Source organism: Pollicipes pollicipes, unplaced genomic scaffold, assembly GCF_011947565.3.
Source record: "Pollicipes pollicipes isolate AB1234 unplaced genomic scaffold, Ppol_2.1 Scaffold_6138;HRSCAF=7277_pilon_pilon_pilon, whole genome shotgun sequence".
NCBI lineage: Eukaryota > Metazoa > Arthropoda > Thecostraca > Pollicipedomorpha > Pollicipedidae > Pollicipes > Pollicipes pollicipes.
Window position 1 is genome coordinate 33,382,152 of NW_023596818.1, and position 19,939 is coordinate 33,402,090.

The 19,939-nt window shown below is 59.1% G+C and overlaps 1 protein-coding gene across 1 annotated transcript in view; it reads left to right on the top strand.

Moving 5' to 3' along the window:
- Positions 1–8,924: 8,924 nt before the first annotated feature.
- The window catches only part of MESK2 (misexpression suppressor of KSR 2), a gene marked incomplete in the record, with an annotated part of 54,394 nt that continues 43,379 nt past the window's right edge, over positions 8,925–19,939 (top strand). Inside the window, 1 exon segment of the mRNA XM_037229218.1 lies at positions 8,925–9,071.

The window sequence follows — 19,939 nt, forward strand, 5'->3', positions numbered from 1 at the left end:
TTGAAGAAAATGTATGTAGATAAGACAGTAGTAATAGCCCTATTTTTTTAGAGAGAAGGCAGGAGAATGGGGATATAGGTGCGTCTGTGACCGTGCTGTACAAATTGATCGGGCTGTCAAGGGAGCTGGGAAACGGCAAAATGCAATCAAAACTTGATAGCAAAACATTTCCATCCGCGCTACACTTTCTGATACAACGCCTGGAGGTATGGACTCGCCACAGGGCAAGGGAAACCTATACCCCCCACTTTTTTAAAGCCCACATTCCGCGTATGCCATTCCATCGAAGGACACGTCCTTTCGAGAAAAAATGTGAGCATCTCCATCGAAAGATAGGTGGACTTCTCCTCCATCCCCTGGCCTGTTGACCTAAGCATGTGACAGACCAGTGTCTGCGGACTTGGCATGGGCGGGAATTCCGAGTGTCCGTTCCCAAGGAGCGGTGTGCAGAGAGCAATTTGTCCCAAACGCTGTACCTGCGGTGGCTCGTTCACGGAAATACTTCATATGGCAGCAGTTGCGCTACTGTTACAACTGAGGTCTGCGTGAGACAAATGTAAGTAGTATCTGTGCTCGTACGCAAACCAAAATGATCCCAAACTTCGCAAACAACTGAACATTCTACTAGTGGGCTGTGCTGGTGCGTGCTAAGCATATTCGGTCTCAAATTTATGACAGTGTGTCGTGATCACTCTCGGGATAATTGCCTAGGGATCCAGTCCGAAGGCCTGAAATAAGACTGAAGAACATCAGAAGTAGGTCTGTTTTGCCTCAAGGTTCCTGTGACTGAAAGACAGTGAGGTAAGCGACTAAGACGTCTTGGTGATGTTGCCAAGTTCACGGTGGTCAGTTACCATCATTGTGTGACACTGTTGGTGACGGCCAGCTTCAGCGAAATCCATAATGATATGCAATGAATATTAAGCCAGCTGACCTTTGTTAATGACTAATTTCAAGTGAGTATAGATGAAGAGTTATAGAACAGGGACATCCTTTGAGGAATGCGGAGCCAGCAGATTGTGGTTGATTGCTTTTTTAATCATGTTTTGGAATGAATGTTATATGGTGTGGGACATGATGAGTCCTTGTGAAATTAAACATGTTTGCTTACAAATGTGGTGATGATACATGAATTCTACCATTTTATGGCTGATTGTCATTGTTTTTATCTGCCATGTAGCTGTGAAAAATGCCAGCATCTGGTCATTGTGTGGCAGTGGTGTAGCTTTGCAAAATTAGGTTGGGATGTGGGGGGTGAGCAGTGAAAAGCTATTAAATATACCCCAGAATATGTTGACAAGGTTTCCCTTTTGATATGGCCCACTTTCTTTTCAAAGTTTGGGAGATCAGCAGGCTAACTTGGTGGGAAGGGATGACTGGAGCATCCTCAGTTGGACAGGAAACTACGCCCATGTTCGGCATGAGCCAAGGCTGGTCAAGCAGTGACTGGTTGAGTCCCAGTCTACAATAAAAATCTGAAGATCCAGGATGCAAAAAATCATCCATTGGGCTGGAGCCCTGTGAGACATTGGTGTGCTGAACCTCATGCTGATGTGTGCCAAGCTCACACCAGGCCAAAGTGAGCTAAGTTCTTCAGCTATTTTGTAGTGAGAAAAATTGCCAAAGCATTAACTCCCTAAATAACCTTGATGACATCATAATTCCTTATCATATTGCCTCTCTGTGCTCTGAGACCAGTAGGACATGTTCAGCATAGGATTTTAAAAAAGTCTGGTCTAAGGCCACTCTGAAATGGGATCAATAATGAAGGCCTGGCATATGTGTGCACCAAACTCAGGTCAGGTGTAATGAAGCTGAAAGTTCAAATAAATTTTGGTGATAAAAACATTTGTAGGTAGATTAAAGGTGAAAATTACCAGTATACCACATGCATTCCTTGAAATATTGGTTCTCTATGCACTTCAATGGGTTTTGATCTCCACTGAACTTGGGGACTCAGATTTACTGTCTACACATGCTGACATTTGTACTGCAATGTTGTGGCAATGGGGGCATGTTCAGGGGATGTTTGATCAAGTGTAACTAAGGTATGAGAAAGGTGAGGGGAGTTTGGAAAGTGCAATTTTATGCTTGGGTGTTATTGCAAGTCATGCTGGCATGTGTTTCTTTTTTGTCAGCATTCACCTTTTTGGAGTGAATGCTGATAATGTTGGTTTTCTCTTATGACAAGTGACACACCCATCTTTGCTTTGAGTCTGTAGCTTATTGGTTGGCTAAACAGGCATCACATTGTTTGGTTGCTAATCCCAGAACAGCACACTAAAGTGAGGTGGTCTTCCCAGGACAGTTAGTGAATTAACAGGGGAAATGCACTAGAAATAACCAAAAGATGTAGCATAATTTGTGGATGCTCCTGTTTGACCATTCAGTTGATATGGTTGAATGACCAGGAATAATGCAAGTTAATTTGGTGCTTGTTAGTAGATCAGAGCAATGACTGAGCACTTCTTAGCTGTAGAATTCATTCTTGGATCCAGTGGGCCAAAACCATGGTTTAACAAAGTATTGATGATGAAAAATTGAGTGTGCATTTACAGATGAAAATCGTACAGCCGTTCCTCAAAGGTGTATGGGATAGGCATAAAATGGTCATGGTAATCTGCTTGCTATAAAACTCTGATGATGATCATGATTTGAGCTTTGGGCTGCACCAGCTACCAACTCTATGTCATGTGGCACCCAACTCTGAAACCCCAATTGTCATCAAATGCATGCTGATAAGGTCATTTGTGAGACATCATGTGTCAGCTAAAGGTTCAAGGTGAGGAGCACAAGATATGACAGGATGGTTACAAACAGTATAAGTTGCTAAGTGGAAGCCACTTTGGTGTATGTCAGGTCGAGAGTCTTGTGGCAAAGGCCAATGAACCAACACTTGCTGTCAGAAGAAAAGTACTTGGGGTGTGCTGCACCAGCAATTCAAGCCTATTTCAGAACCAGCCTTCCTTTCTGGCATTATTTCGTGTCCGCGTCGGACAGCACTACTACTTTGAACCCTACAGAGACAGCATGCTGTTCCTTTTCCGGTTCAGGTCAGAGGGGTCTTCCAGACACTGACCCGAGATGGAAATGGTGTACCACTCGGGCAATGTAACATGATTGTACACTCGTGGGAAGCACTGCATGCACCAAACGTACATTTCATGAGCACATCTGAGGTAGCGTGACGTGACCTTCAGATAACGCTGGACCGAGGGCGCTGGAGCGTGCCGTGTCAGGCGAAGGATACATGACAACGTTCACAGGCGGATCCCAAACGGAATCGGTTGTCGGTGGTGCTTTGGTGTGCGGCCGCACTACTCTCCCTCCTCACTGCGGGCGCATGTCCCCAGTGTTCGCCGCAGGCCTTGTTGGCCACTTCTAAGCCACCGTGTTACACGGGAGCTGTCGTCGACTCCCAAACTGGATACAATCCGATGTCCTGAGCAGCCTCTGAGCTCAGAGGACGTTTTGCTCACGGTGTCCCCTGTACGCACAGAGTGTAGTTTGGGGCGCTTCCTCTTGGGAGGCAAGTCTGGTGACTGGTTGGAGCAGGGAATGGTGTGTTGCAACTTGGTTGGAATGCACTGAAGAGTCGTGTGGCGCTGAAATGCGACGGCTTGGGCGTTTGGGAACTGAACTGGTTGAGAACTAGTGAAAATGTCTATGGTAAGTGGATTGGATTTTAGGTCGGGGGCCAGTCTCAACGGAACACTGGAAATATAATTCATGAGGACTTTAACGAGCACTTAACATTTCAACCGTCTTGATTGACCGAGGTTACGAGGACCATCCCAAGATCGTAATTTGGAGCGCCCATAATGACCATGGCTCCGGGCTTATCGACCGTAGGCTGCTGCCGGCGCTCCATTCCACCAACGTCTGCTGGAAGAGCCAGCCACACTGCTGTGAGGCAGCCATTATTGTATCGCCATAAGCGGGAAATGCTGGTCAGACGCTACTCGGGCGCGGGTCCAGAGCGGTTGTGAGTTACCCTGACCTCATGCTATGGGGCGCGGGTCCAGAGCGGTTGTGAGTTACGCTGACCTCATGCTATTGGGGCGCGGGTCCAGGGCGGTTGTGAGTTACACTGACCTCATGCTATTGGGGCGCGGGCCCAGAGAGGTTGTGAGTTACACTGACCTCATGCTACTGGAGCTCGAGTCCAGAGTGGTTGTAAGTTACACTGGCATGCTACTGGGTCGCGGGTCCAGAGAGGTTGAGTTACACTGACCTCATGCTATTGGGGCGCGGGTCCAGAGCGGTTGTGAGTTACACTGACCTCATGCTATTGGGGCGCGGGTCCATAGTGGTTGTGAGTTACACTGACCTCATGCTACTGTGGCGCGGGTCAAGACCAGTTTATGTTACACTTGCCTCTGGAACGGTACATGAATGGCTTTCGAATGAGCATTTTTGTCACGCATAGCTTGTTGTGCAGATCCGAACCCGCCAAACTTGAAGAGAAGTTCGACAGGCGGTTGTCATCGTGAGATTTTAAGGTGCCCCGTAACGCTGTGATGCTGCCACCGCATTGATAAGCCGTAGCTCACGGCCGGGTGTCGCCTGGCCGACAGAGACCAGTTACGCCGCACCGCCCCTGGGACCCAATGTCTCCTGCCTGTCCCACATCGGGTTTCTCCGACGCTCGACGAGCCGGAACCTGGTTGTGTGCGGGTCGCTCTCCGTGGTGGACAATATAATGGACTCTCGCGACCGCGCCGTTTTCCCTTCATCGGCATTCAGCGGAATGCTTGATGTCCGGGCGGTCTGGTTATTAGGACCGCGTCTCGCCCCCTGGTGTCTGGTTGTTAGGACCGCGTCTCGCCCCCTGGTGTCTGGTTATTAGGGACCGCGTCTCGCCCCCTGGTGTCTGGTTATTAGGACCGCGCCTCGCCCCCTGGTGTCTGGTTATTAGGACCGGCCTCGCCACCTGGTGTCTGGTTATTAGGACCGCGTCTCGCCCCGTGGTGTCTGGTTATTAGGACCGCGCCTCGTTCCCTGGTGTCTGGTTATCAGGACCGCGCCTCGCTCCCTGGTGCCTGGTTATGAGGACTGCGCATCGCTCCCTGGTGTCTGGTTATAAGGACTGCGCATCGCCCCTGGCGTCTGGTTATAAGGACTGCGCATCGCTCCCTGGTGTCTGGTTATTAAGACTGCGCCTCGCTCCCAGGTGTCTGGTTATTAGGACCGCGCCTCGCCCCCTGGTGTCTGGTTATGAGGACTGCGCCTCGCTCCCTGGTGTCCAGCGTTGGATCTCCTCATCTGATGTACTTTCTTTCAAATTATTTGTGCAGACTATTACGATGCTTCGATAAAATCAGTTATTGGACGGCTGCTGCCTTGACTCTCACCCTGCGGCAGTAGACTGAGGAAAAGCTTTGATACGGGCTGGAGTGCCGACAATTGCAGCCATGTTGTGTTTCATCTGCATTTTTGATGTGTTGGCACGCTTGACTCACCAGCCTGGTACGGACAGAATGTAGTGCTGATCGGCAGGGCGCTGCATCCATCGGCCGTCTGCGGGATGTTTGGTGTGACCGGTGAGATCCCGCCGGCGCCGGAGGCCGCGTCGGGTGGCTCGTTCGGGAGGTGATGTCGGCTCGTGATCGTCCCCGCCGCCGATCGCACGGCTCTCCGGTGACCGGCCGGGCTCGGGTGCGGTGCCGGCTGCCGCGTGTCGCTGGTGCGGCCCGCACCCGAGCGGGACGGGGCTGGGCGGGGCGTGCCGTTGGTGCGGCCCGCACCCGAGCGGGACGGGGCTGGGCGGGGCGTGCCGCTGGTGCGGCTCGCATCCGAGCGGGACGCGGCTGGGCGGTTCGTGCCGCTGGTGCGGCTCGCATCCGAGCGGGACGCGGCTGGGCGGGGCGCGTCGCTGGTGCGGTCCGCACCGCCGGCGGGGCGGGACAGGGCCGGGCGGGGCGTGCCGCTGGTGCGGCTCGCATCCGAGCGGGACGCGGCTGGGCGGGGCGCGTCGCTGGTGCGGTCCGTAGCGCCGGCGGGGCGGGGCGTGCCGCTGGTGCGGCTCGCACCCGAGCGGGACGGGGCCGGGCGGGGCGTGCCGCTGGTGCGGCTCGCATCCGAGCGGGACGCGGCTGGGCTGGGCGCGTCGCTGGTGCGGTCCTGCACCGCCGGCGGGGCGGGGCTAGGCGTGCCCCGGTTCGGCGACGCGGCACACCAGCCTCTCTGCTGTGGGCGGCCCACCTGTTCGGCGCCGCGCGCAGCTGTGGGGCCGGCGCTGGCCCGCGCCAGCACGGCGCGACGCTCGCCCATTAGAGCGGCCGGCGCGATAAGGCCGCGCGCTGGGTGCCAGGTGGTGGAATGGGTTGCCTGATAAACAATTGATACGCGAAAATTAATGTTAAACGGCACGTGAATGAATGACATTACATGAATCATAGTGCAGACTGTATGTATATTTTCAGCCAGACCGTTAGCTGGACGCAAACGTTGGTGCGATGGCGAGCTCGTTACGCGCGACCCGGTGACTTTTCTTTGCGTGAGGAGCCGCGGGTAACACTTCCACGTGCCTTGTTACTCGTTACTTTAACTGTCTCATCTAGCATGTGATGTCATGTATAACTGTCATGCGAGGAGGTCCTAATAACTGAAATACCCACCTGGGGTTTCCTCGGGTATTTACTAGCTGGTTGGGGCACAGTTGTCTTGAACTTTGGCGGTGTGTGACGCATAACATTCAAAATAATCACTTAACTCAGCATAAACTTGGCTCGTGTTTGGTTACGCGTGAAGTGTTTGACAAAGTCACCTTAGCTGTGTTTTCCCCGTGCTTTTCCAGTATTTGCGGCATGTATGGGGCACAAATGACAGACAGCAATGTCAATTGATGCAATTTACCAGACGCGAGTGATTGACACCAGGTGTCCGTTATTGTCAGGTGCTGCGCAATGCAACAATAATCTAGAGCAGCGGAAATACGAGCTTCGAGACCTTCGCAGTGACAACGGTAACCCGTCGACGATAGTTATGATGTGTATGCCTGTAAGGAGAAAATAACGTCTACCCGAGAGCTATGCCGTGTCGCGGCTGCCTTAGGGCCCGAACGTCCTACAGCTGGCTGGCTGCGTGACCTCCGGTGGCAGGCACCCAGTGAGTTTCAGTCCCGAGTACCGGCACCGCCGTGTCTCGCTGTGACCTCGGGTCACAGTCTCGGTGAGCCCCATTTCCGAATACCGGTACCGCCGTGTCTGGCTGTGACCTCGGGTCACAGTCTCGGTGAGCCCAGCTCCGAGTACCGGTACCGCCGTGTCCCGCTGTGACCTCGGGTCACATGCTCTTGGTGAGCCCCAGCTCCGAGTACCGGTACCGCCGTGTCCCGCTGTGACCTAGGGTCACAGGCTCTCGGTGAGCTCCAGCTCCGAATACCGGTACCGCCGTGTCCCGCTGTGACCTCGGGTCACAGGCTCGCGGTGAGCCCCAGCTCCGAGTACCGGTACCGCCTTGTCCCGCTGTGGCCTCGGGTTACATGCTCTCGGTGAGCCCCAGCTCCGAGTACCGGTACCGCCGTGTCCCGCTGTGATCTCGGGTCACAGGCTCTCGGTGAGCCCCAGTTCCGGGTACCGGTACCGCCGTGTCCCGCCGTGACCTCGGGTCACAGGCTCCCTGGTTAGCCCCAGCTCCGAGTACCGGTACCGCCGTGTCTGGCTGTGACCTCGGGTCACAGGCTCTCGGTGAGCCCCAGCTCCGAGTACCGTTGCCGCCGTGTCCCGCTGTGACCTCGGGTCATAGGCTCTCGGTGAGCCCCAGCTCCGAGTACCGGTACCGCCGTGTCTCGTCCGCTGCCCCACAGGATTGCTGGGAGCGGCTGGATGGCCAGGCCCGCGATCTGGGATCACGTTGGTGGTCGTAGTCTGGATAACACCCTAGTCTGTACCCAAAATACGACTCGGGTTCGATTTCGGCTGCTATATTTTCACATTTAAGAAACGTTGGTTGATATTCTGGATTTTCTATGAAGTAACTTTCCCGTGCCCATTGTACGCTTTTTCGGAACTAATACATTGCTTCATGAAGCTAGGGTTAAAACGCTTTTAGCGTGACGCTTCCGCGTTTGTAGGCTTGTAAAGGCTCAACCGTATTACGATCCCCCTTACCTGCAAAAAGGAGGATCATCCCAGCAGTTTACGGCTCGCGCACCAGCGCGGTCTGCGGCGCCGCCAGCCGGACCAGCGGGGTCCGGCCGGCGCCCGCTGGTGCCGGCCGCCGGGGCACCCTGACGTCATCCTCACCTGCGCCGTCAAGGCTATCGATTGTGTGGGACGGCCCGCCGCCGCCGCCGCCGCCGCCGCGCCCGGACAGCTGTTCACTTGCGGTGCCGACTGTGGCCGGACGAGTCGCTCGCGCGCGCCGCCCGCCACGCCAGCCGAGACTGCGTCCACCGCGGTGCTCGTCGGACTGCGCACCCGCGGCAGCGACGCGAGACGTACGCCGAGCCGGGGCGTCGGGCGTCGGCGGCCGACGGACGGCCGGAGCTCGCGGTCAGACGGAGCGCAGCGGCGTCCCGGACTGCGTGTCGCCAGCCCGCCGCTGCCCGAGCCGACGGCAGGTGCTCTGTGTGGCGAGCTGGCGCGTGTGCAACTGGCGGCTTGCGGCCGAGACGCCTCACCGGAACATTCGTACGGATTCTGCGCCATACGCCCTGCTGAAGGCTTCTCCGCGTTCGTGTTTGCCGTGCTCGGTGCTTGGCGGAGACGTCGCGCCAGCCACCGCCCGCAGCCGAGGGGGTGATACCGGCGCGGACTGCTCTCTCGACCGGCGGCGCGCCGGCAGCCGGGCCCAGTCATGCTGAGCGGGCGCCGCTCGCTGGCGCGCTCGTACGCGGCGCTGGACGCGGACCACCTGGACGCGGTGGCGTTCCGGCCGACGCTGCGCGACCGGCTGCGCTCGTCGGCCAGCGTGCTGAGCCTGGCGCCGCCGTCGGGCGGCCGCCTCCACCGGCTGCACCGCAAGCTGGGGCGCCTGTTCTCGCGCTCGGGCCGCTACGCCGGCGTGCAAACGGTGTGCGACGGGGCCGACGGTGACGACGTGTCACAGCACCCGGCCGGCGTCAGGTGAGGGGCTAGGCGCCGCCGCGCCACCGCCCAGTTGTGGCGCTCTTGGTAATGATTTCCTGTGCTTAGAAGGGGTCACGTGACTCATTTCGCAAATGCATCGCACTGTGGGCTTTCTTCGTTCGGGTGTTTTGTGTCTGTTGCAGGCCAAGCCCGGCCGCGCATGCCGGAGCGCCGTGAAGCCCGAATTATCCTGATGGGGTGAGCGGCCTCCGCCGGCGGCCACAGCCGGCCTCTCCGAACGCGGCAGGTCGGCGAGGCCGGCCGTGGTGTCCGGTGCCCGCGGCGGCAGCGGGGAGGACCGCGCTCGATACGTGAACCGGGCCTTTTGGGCTCCAGTTCGACGCGCTGGCCCGCTGCGTGTTACACGTGCGCCCAGTACAGGATTTTCGCTTCCCCCTGAAACGGTTGCATTTCATGCGTCATGCTTTTTTCTTCGCTACTCTAAAGAACTCTAGGGAGTTGGCTGTAAACCGCTGGGACGCAGAAGCACAGGCTAGTGGTGTTTAAGCTGGGTAAGCCGAATGTAGAGGTGCGCCACTGTTATCGCATCTCTGCGGAGAAGGGTGACTGGGTGAGCCGACCGTAGAGGTGCGTCACTGGAGCACATCTCCGCGGAGGAGGGCGGCGACCCTCCTGTAGAGGTGCGTCACTGCGAGCACATCTCTGCGGAGGAGGGTGGCGACCCTCTAGAGGTGCGTCACTGTGTGCACATCTCTGCGTAGGAGGGCGGCGACCCTCCTCTAGAGGTGAGTCATTGTGAGCACGTCTCTGCGAAGGAAGGCGGCGACCCTCCTCTAGAGGTGTGTCATTGTGAGCGCATCTCTGCGGAGAAGTGTGGCTGGGTGAGCCGACCGTAGAGGTGCGTCACTGCGAGCACATCTCTGCGGAGGAGGGCGGCGACCCTCGTCTGGAGGTGTGTCATTGTGAGCACATCTCTGCGGAGGAGAGCGGCGACCCTCCTCTAGAGGTGTGTCACTGTTGGCGCATCTCTAGAGGAGGGTGGCGACCCTCCTCTAGAGGTGCGTCACTGTGAGCACATCTCTGCGGATGAGGGCGGCGACCCTCCTCTAGAGGTGTGTCATTGTGAGCACATCTCTGCGGAGGAGGGCGGCGACCCTCCTCTAGAGGTGCGTCACTGTGAGCACATCTCTGCGGAGGAGGGCAGCGACCCTCCTCTAGAGGGGCGTCATTGTGAGCACGTCTCTGCGGAGGAGGGCGGCGACCCTCTAGAAGTGCGTCAGTGTGAGCGCATCTCTGCGAAGGAGGGCGGCGACCCTCCTCTAGAGATGCGTCACTGTGAGCACATCTCTGCGGAGGAGAGCGACGACCCTCCTCTAGAGGTGCGTCACTGCGAGCACATATCTGCGGAGGAGGGCGGCGACCCTCCTCTCCTCACAGCGACAGCGCGGCTCCAGTTTCCATTCACGCCTCCATCTCTATCCTCCCAGAGAGATTGACTGCTCGTTGTCTTATTCGAGGCACGAAGGGGCTATCTTGGCTCGGCCAAATCATCGTGCAATGGTGTTTCGAGACCTCCGAATCGTATGGAAGAATTAATGCGTGCAGATTCGGCAGCGGCTGGTACAAGAGCGGGTTGGGACGGGCTGGTTGGCATGGATTTTGCCCCAGTAAGCTCCATGCGTGAAGTGCATCAGTCATGAGCGGTATTTGAACAATATGCGGGGGTTTTACCGGAGCTGTACCATGGAAATTTCGTATTGTGGGCTTACCGTTGCCTTTCGTGGTGTTCAAAACCCAGCCTTTTGTTACACACTGGCCCCCACTGTTCTCCGTTCCGTCCGTGCCACACTGAGAGCGGCGCACCTGTTCGCTGTGTCAGCAGAGTGCACTCGATATAGGCGTGCCGTGGTGCCGTCCGGTTTACCCGTCTGCTGTAGCCGGCGCGTGACTCAACGCCCCCCATCCGACTGCCCTGCACACGTCTGCCCTTCACCCGGCTGCCCTACACACGTCTTCCCTTCGCCCGGCCGCCCTACACGCGTCTGCCCTTTACCCGGCCGCCCTACACACGTCTGCCCTTCACCCGGCTGCCCTGCACAGGTCTGCCCTTCACCCGGCTGCCCTGTACACGTCTGCCCTTCACCCGGCTGCTTCACATACGTCTGCCCTTCACCCGGCTGCGCTACATACGTCTGCCCCCACCTGACTGCCCTACACACGTCTGCCCCTCACCCGGCTGCCCTACACACGTCTGCGCCCCCCACCCCCCACCCGATTGCCCTGCATACGTCTGCCCTTCACCCGGCTGCCCTACACACGTCTGCCTCTCACCCGGCTGCCCTGCACACGTCTGCCCTTCACCCGACTGCCCTACACGTCTGCCCCCACCCCCACCCGACTGCCCTACATACGTCTGCCCCCCCACCCGACTGCCCTACATACGTCTGCCCCTCACCCGGCTGCCCTACACACGTCTGCTCTTTACCCGGCTGCCCTACACACGTCTGCCCTTCACCCGGCTGCCCTACATACGTCTACCCTTCACCCGGCTACCCTACACACACCTCCGCCCTACAAACCTCCGCCGTGCACGCCGCTGGCCTACACACCTCTGCCCTGCACGTCCCTGCCCTACACACCTCTGCCCTTCACACCTCTGTCCTACACACTTCTGTCTTACACACCCCTGTCCTACACACCTGTGCCCTACACCCGACTGTCCTGCGCTCAGTGTCCCAGATCCAGCTGCTGCACAGTGCACACACGACTGGTACGTGGCCGGGACGGCGGGCGCCCGGCGCCGCCAGGGCTTGTCGCCGGCTGCCGCTCACGTGCCGTCCCGCCGCAGCGCTGTGGGCCCACCAGATTGGTCACGTGACGGGTGAGTGAAACCGATCCATCACTGCCGGGTACCGGCCTTGCCAACGAAAAACGCCAGCGGAGGCGGTCTGCTGCTCCCAGGCCACGCAAACCCGACTGAGGCCGTTCTCCTGTCCTGGGCTGCTAGCCCACGCGGGACGAGAGAGGGGAGACGGTCGTGGGCGGCTGCTGTGACTGCCGCGGCGGTCGACTGGCGCCATATTGCCGTGACGATGCCCAGACCTGCCCGGTCAGGCGGTGAGCCGCCCGACCGCAGCGGCGCGCAGGGCCTGCCGCCACTCTGCTCCGGCGGCTGTGCCCGGCACGAGAGGCCGCCGGCGGCTGAGGCGGCGGTGTTAGCCTGCTGTTGCCGGGCCGTCGTCGCCCACCGTCTGGGGGCCGGGCTGGCCGACGAGGACTGGCTGGCTGGCCGGCGCCTGACCCCGGCCGGACCGACAACGATTTCGGCGGCGGCCCCACCCGCCGCCCTATCGATTGAGACGGTTCAGGACCGGGAGGCGACGGCCGGAGTCTCCGCAGCCACCGCCAGCCGGCAGCCGGCAGCCGGCAGCCGGCCCTGCACGGATGTCGCCGCGGCGGCGGTGGCGGCCGCGCGTCGCACGTGTCTGTCGCCTGCCGTCCGGTCGGCGACATAATCGAGCGGCGGCGTCATAAAGGCGTCTGGCCGGCGGCGCCGGCGGCATCGGCGCCTGTTTGTCGTGTGGCTGATGATCGATTGAGTGTGTCGTGTGGTCGCCCGCCCTCGCGTCGTTATCGACAAGGCCCGCTTCGGCAGGGGTCGCCCCTGGGGCGGTGGCCGGCCGACCTGGCGCGGGTTCGGGTGGGTCAGGTCTGCCGCAGCAGGAGAGCGGAGCTACTCGCAGTGTTGGTCGTCTTTCCGATGCTCAGACATCGCTGGCCGAGCCTGGAGTGTGCACGCGCACCAGTCTGCTCCGTACGGGCTCCGTCACCGGGCTCAGGCCGCTTCGACGCGGGCGAGACGCACAAAGTCTGCGCTTCTGGGCAGCTGCGATCAGTCTGGTCTACTGAAAGCATGCCCTCCCGCATCCGCGCAGTGGCCTCGAGATGAGGCCGGCCGCTGGAGCGGCAGGCTGCGGACGGACTGGCTGGCCGGGCACCAGAGTAGCCCTGCACATTGCCGCGTGTGGCGCAGGGGCACCAGTCCATCGCCCGACAAACAGCCTGTCTCACTGCCACCCGCGCTCAGGAACTCGACGCCCCTGGCAGTGTTGTTCTGCCAGTCATCTCGCGATTTGTTTCGCCTGAAAAGGGTGGAAGACTTATTGCTGGCTGTAGCTGCAGCGGCAGCTGAGGCTTCCTTCAACAGAACAGTTGTCCTTATAGCTCAGAGAGCTGCACTGCCTACTGTCTGCTGAGTGTGCTTCTGCCAGCTCGGCTGAGCGCCCAACCTTCGCCTCACTCCCCCAGCTTCGCAAATGAAACGCGTCACATCGGCGGGAGCTTTCAGTGCTGTGTACAGCCTAACGTCGTCACATCACCTGCGAATTTCCACCTGTCAAATGAACGCAACAAAACTACACCTGGGCTGCGCGCCGCAGGTCGTCGGCGCTGTTTTCGTGTGGGTGGAGAGCTGCAGCGCAGGGCTGTTTGCGCGTGGAGACCTGCAGTGTAGAGCTGTTTGCATGTGGAGAGCTGCAGCGCAGAGCTGTTTACGTGTGGGTGGAGAGCTGCGCCGCAGGGCTGTGCGTGTGGAGAGCTGCAGCGCAGGGCTGTTTGCGTGTGGAGAGCTGCAGCGCAGGGCTGTTTGCGTATGGAGAGCTGCAGCGCTGGGCTGTTTGCGTGGGGAGAGCTGCAGCGCTGGGCTGTTTGCGTGGGGAGAGCTGCAGCGCAGCGCTGTTTGTGCCGTACCGGCGACTGGAGGGCCGTGCTGGCGTCGGCTGTGTGCCGCCCGCCGGTGAGCCAGGTGGGGCGGCGACGGCCCACCTGGCGCGGCCAGTGAACTGGGGTGACTCATGACTTCACGCCGCCCGCTGGCGGCCGGTAGAGGGACGTGTGATGTCTCGGCGCTCCTCTGGCGCCATCAGCGGCTATCTGACGCCGTCAGCGCCTCTGACGCCGTCAGTGGCTATCTGACGCCGTCAGCGACTACCTGGCGCCTTCAGTGGTTATCCGACGCCGTCAGCTCCTCTCTGACGCCGTCAGCGCCTCTAACGCCGTCAGCGGCTATCTGACGGTGGTGACCCGGTCTTAACGACGGACGATTAGCCGGCGGCGGCTGCGGCGGCGTGACCACAGGCGGGTATGCCACGCGCGGTCCGAGTAGCTCTCTGCCGGGGCCAGACACGGCCGCACGGCTCCGGCCGGCCACCCCGGAAACGCGACGGCGGAGAGGGAAAAGCCAGACCCACGTGCGAGTGGCTGCTGATCACGCGAGCGCGGACCACGAGCGCTGCCGGCGGCCTGCCGGCCCTGCCGATGCGGATGTGTCGGGCGGAGACGGGGCAGGCGGTCGGTGAGATGGTGCGGCAGTGTCGACTTTGAGCCGCCGCTCTCGTGTGTGGTGATGTTGACTTGCCCCTCCCTGCGGCCTTGTTGCCGAGCGCTGGATATGCAGATGTGGGGTTTTTGACCGCCCTCTGTGGGCGGCGCGCCCCACCATCAGCAGTGAGACGGACCCGCCGCCGCCGGCGGCAGGGGTCAGACACACCAGGGAGGACCGCCGGTACGAAAGGCGCGGCGAGACAGCGTTCAGAAGGGGCCGTCGGAACCAACGGCAGGGGAAAGAGTTTTGGGCCGGTGTCACCTGAGAACGCCGTTCTGGGCTGCTGGTACAATTCTGAACACGGTTAATGTTATCAATTAGGCTCGCGAAAACTGGTTGGCTGCATATTGGCCACGGTACGCTGCCGTGGCTGCAGTGGCAACCGGTGGCTGCAGTGGGCTCCGCCTCGTGGTGACCTCGTCCCGTAACCGCTGGCTGCAGTGGGCTCCGCCTCGTGGTGACCTCGTCCCGTAACCGCTGGCTGCAGTGGGCTCCGCCTCGTGGTGACCTCGTCCCGTAACCGGTGGCTGCAGTGGGCTCCGCCTCGTGGTGACCTCGTCCCGTAACCGCTGGCTGCAGTGGGCTCCGCCTCGTGGTGACCTCGTCCCGTAACCGCTGGCTGCAGTGGCTCCGCCTCGTGGTGACCTCGTCCCGTAACCGGTGGCTGCAGTGGGCTCCGCCTCGTGGTGACCTCGTCCCGTAACCGGTGGCTGCAGTGGCTCCGCCTCGTGGTGACCTCGTCCCGTAACCGGTGGCTGCAGTGGGCTCCGCCTCGTGGTGACCTCGTCCCGTAACCGCTGGCTGCAGTGGCTCCGCCTCGTGGTGACCTCGTCCCGTAACCGGTGGCTGCAGTGGGCTCCGCCTCGTGGTGACCTCGTCCCGTAACCGCTGGCTGCAGTGGGCTCCGCCTCGTGGTGACCTCGTCCCGTAACCGCTGGCTGCAGTGGCTCCGCCTCGTGGTGACCTCGTCCCGGTTTGACCTGGTCTCGGATCGCCCGGCGTGACATCACGTTGGGTGCCGTCGGCCGGCCGCTTTCACCGGCGTACTGCGCCCGTGCGCGCTGGCCATCTCGGCCTTGCTTTCACGCCGATGGAGGGATCACGGAGAGCGCGGCCCGACCCGACCTGCTTTGGACCCTGCTCGGGTGCTGGAGGCGCGGAGTGGCGGCCGATTTTTCGGGCGTTTGGTCGCACGGATAGATGTTGGTTAAGGATGAAAAGCACCCACATCCCGCTACCACAAGGACAATCTGCGTGAATTGACGGATCGCGGATATGTGGTTGAAGTTGGGCTCTACGAAGCTCACAAATTGTAGATATTCACCCTGTGAACGTATCGTGGTAATATCTCGGATGAAGCTGGGATATTCGGTAGTCATAGATGCAATTGATCCAAACTGCGCTTCATGTGCACCGCACATATGACAGCTGCCGTGCATCCTTTTTTGTACTGCTGGTTTGCATGTGCCAGCCCGGCGAATCACGAACTAGTTCAGAACTCCGGCCTCGCATCTGTGCTGGTCTGACAGCTGCTGTAGGATGTCATTTCGTTCGATCTTGTGGTTTAATGCCGCGCAACAAACAGCCGCGACCTCGGCAAGGTCAGCTATTGCGCCGCTGCTGCGGGCACGGATTGGTGCGTGCTCACGGCGGCATGGCAGCTGCCGCGGGTGAGCCTACCCAGCGGAGCAAAGGCGCTCCGGAGCAAGGCAACGCGTCCGTTAGAACAGGTGCCTTCTGTGGGAACAACGGCGGTTTTGACATGCCGCGCATAACGACCTGGTGCGCTGGACGTGATTCAGCTCACTACACTTCATTCCGTCGCGTACCAGTAATCACATCAAGATCTGTGATTACTTGTTTTTTAATGTGATTATTGACTGTTTTGCACCGAGCTGTCCGGCTTACATTCGACTGGTGGCAGCGGGCCCGGCGCAGGCGAGGAGCTCCGGTGTGTCTCGCTGCCGTGCCCGGAGCTGCCGGCCTGACCTGGCCCGCGCTCCCGGGGAGCGGACCGACGGCTGGCTGCTACCCGGACCCGGCCCAGCCCGGCTGGCGCTGCTCGCGGACGCCGGCCAGATGGGGCATCGAGGTCAGCGCGCCTGATTTGTTCGGCCGCCGCTCGCAACAGGCCAATATCCTTTCCCGGCCGGCGAGCTCTGTGCTTCGCCGTGTTTGCGGTGTCGTGCGGCCGGCCGGCCCGCGCCGACTACTTAGGCAATTGCTAAGCCGATGTCCGAAGGGACGGACGGCTGGCTGGCCACCGTCCACCGCGCGCTGTATCATCGACAGCGTCCATGTCACCGCCCACTGCGCGCTGTATCATCGACGGCGTCTCCGTCACCGCCCGCCGCGCGCCGTGTCACCGACGGCGTCCCCGTCACCGCCCATCGCGTGCCGTATTACCGACGGCGTCACCGTCACTGCCCACCGCGTGCCGTGTCACCGACGGCGTCCCCGTCACCAACCACCGCCCTGTATCACCGACGGCGTCCCCGTCACCGCCCACCGCCCTGCATCACCGACGGCGTCCCCGTCATCGCCCACCGCCCTGCATCACCGACGGCGTCCCCGTCACCGCCCACCGCCTTGTATCACCGACGGCGTCCCCGTCACCGCCCACCGCCCTGCATCACCGACGGCGTCCCCGTCACCGCCCAGCGCCCTGTATCACCGACGGCGTCCCCGTCACCGCCCACCGCCCTGCATCACCGACGGCGTCCCCGTCACCGCCCAGCGCCCTGTATCACCGACGGTGTCCCCATCATGCATTTCTTAGTTCGGTTGCAGAATCTACGTTGGATGCAAACTACATTTGCTGTGCGTATGCACGTGGCCGAGTTATGCATTGGAAGCACAGTGCCGAGATGTGAGCATGCAAGTTAAATGCTGAAATAACATGTCGTGGAATGATGTGGATTGCTTTGAAGATCAGACTGTCGTAAAACCCCAAGCAGATGTTCTAAAGACCGTCAATATATATATATATATATATATATATATATATATATATATATATATGGTCTCTTTGTTAGCTGGGACGCGTTTTACAGCTAACAACGGCTGTATTTTCAGACAAAAACACACGTAGTGTACGCCGCACTAGTTTAATACACGCACACGACACAAACAAAATGAAAGTCTCACACAAGGGCATGCAATGACACACGACCAAGCCCCAAAACTACAGGTGTATTTCTAGACATTACAATTTTCATTCGGTGTGACATCTCATTTAGCGCTGGACATTTTTAACGTACAAGGACTTCAATATTTTCAAATCATTGCGGAATAAAGCCTAAGATACCAAAATTGGTAATCAAAACTGGAGCATTACGTGTAAATACATGTTCCTATATAGAAGGTCAGGCTTTGCACGAAATTTTCCCGTCCGATAGATTTACCTAAATGCCGCCCAATGCGGCTGTGCATGTGCCGATATGTGGGACTTATGTAATATGGAGATGTGGGACCTGTAGCTGCGAAAGATGTGTAGTCTTTTGACTGTAGAAGGCAGCGGTATCTTACTGCAGGACACGCCAGCGCCGCTCCGCCCTAAATGGCTGGTGGCATAAACGGCGATAGGCGTTTAGCGGCGCCTGCAGAATAAATAAGGAAATAAACTTCTGCTTGAAGATTTATTCGCCGACAATCTGAAGGGATTCGAGATTGCCCGAATGTATCTCGTCTGTTGGAACAAGCCAGCCAGCTATTCTGGGATATCTTGCTGACGCGCAGGTCGGCTGAACTAGTTTCCAGCTAATCTGGGATATCTTACCGACGTGCAGGTCGGCCGAACTAGTTTCCAGCTACTCTGGGATATCTTGCTGACACGAAGGTCGGCTGAACTAGTTTCCAGCTAATCTGGGATATCTTGCTGACGCGCAGGTCGGCTGAACCAGTTTCCAGCTAATCTGGGATATCTTGCTGATACGCAGGTCGGCTGAACCAGTTTCCAGCTATTCTGGGATATCTTGCTGACGCGCAGGTCGGCGGAAGTAGTTTCCAGCGGGTTCGCGGGTAGATTAAGCTGTTTGTGTGCTTTATAGCCTGCTGCCTTGTGATGCAAAGTCTGTTTCGAACATAAATCCGTTGATCCAGACGCATTTCCGAATGCGTTCGACCCGCTGGTGGCTCCAGCACTCCTCACCGCGGTTTTGGGCAGCTCAGGCCTGCCAATTTTTTCCCGATCTCTGTCTGAAAGGACTGGCACAGTTTAAGTGCATCGACAGGAGTACAAATGCAAGCACCGGCGGGAGACTATGTTACCCTGGAGAAGGAGGGAGTAGGGGTCATTTGGATGGAAGACACTAGATTAAAGCAATCGCACTGATATATCTGTGGCATGATATGGGCCACATGTTGGCATTGCAGCGTATGGACTCCAACTCTCTCCCTCGCAAAATGACCGTAGTAATCGACGCGCTCTAGACCCCAAACATCATCAATCTCTCCCCTCCATTAGCCCGGGCTTCCGGCCTACGATGCAATCAGCTTTGATACACAGGTGTGCGCGTCAAGCTCGTCTCCGCGTCTGGTCCGACCAGGTCTTGTTTGCGTCGTTTAGATATATGTTGTCAAATGGACACGTTCTCTCGAGGACGGTGCGCCGCCTGCTGACGATCGGTCCTGGAGGGTCGGTCTGTAAGGCGGGTCCGGCTGCCGGGCGGACGGTGTGCCGCCTGCTGACGCTCGGTCCTGGAGGGTCGGCCTGTTAAGGCGGGCTTCCCTGCCGGGCGGACGGTACGCCGCCTGCTGACGCTCGGTCCTGGAGGGTCGGCCTATGAAGGGCACCTGGATGCCGGGAGGACGGTACGCCGCCTGCTGACGCTCGGTCCTGGAAGGTCGGCCTGTGAAGGCGGGCCTGGCTGCCAGGCGGGGTCGGCCTGCCACGTCCGTCGGTCTGCTGCAGTCAGCGTCCATCCCGCACCAAGGCGCTGGGAGGAGCAGCAGTGCGGCGCGCCTGTTCTCCCCGCCGCCCTCCAGAGGACACGTAACAACCGCTCTGCATTGCGTGCGTCGCGTGCTGTGCTTCTCCCGAGTTGCGGTAACTCGCCGCTGTATCGGCCGGCTACCTATGCGCTGCACGCCACTGTCGTGCCGCCACTGTGGTGACGTCACGCGTGACGCACGGCTGCCCGTTCCTGACGCTGGTTTCCCGTGCATTGATATTTGCTCATGGATAGCGAAATATGCTCGGTGAGAGTTAAATCTAGTGCTTGTTGAGACTATTGAGATGCGTCTAGAGATGTGCTAGCCGAGTGGTTAGCCCCCGCGGCCCTCCACATGAGGATCCGGGACCTCGGATCCTCCTCCAAACACGCCTTTTTCTGGCTTGTTTGGAGGAAGGCTGTACCATTTTTCCCCTCCGTAGCCCTCGGCTCATGTTGCGAAACTACGCCCCTGGACATGCCTGCTTAGAAGTCTGGGAGTCGGCCTACCTGATACATGCCAGCGGTCACAGGCCGTTGAACCGCTGTTATGCTGACCACAAGCCGTTGAACTGCTGTTATGCTGACCA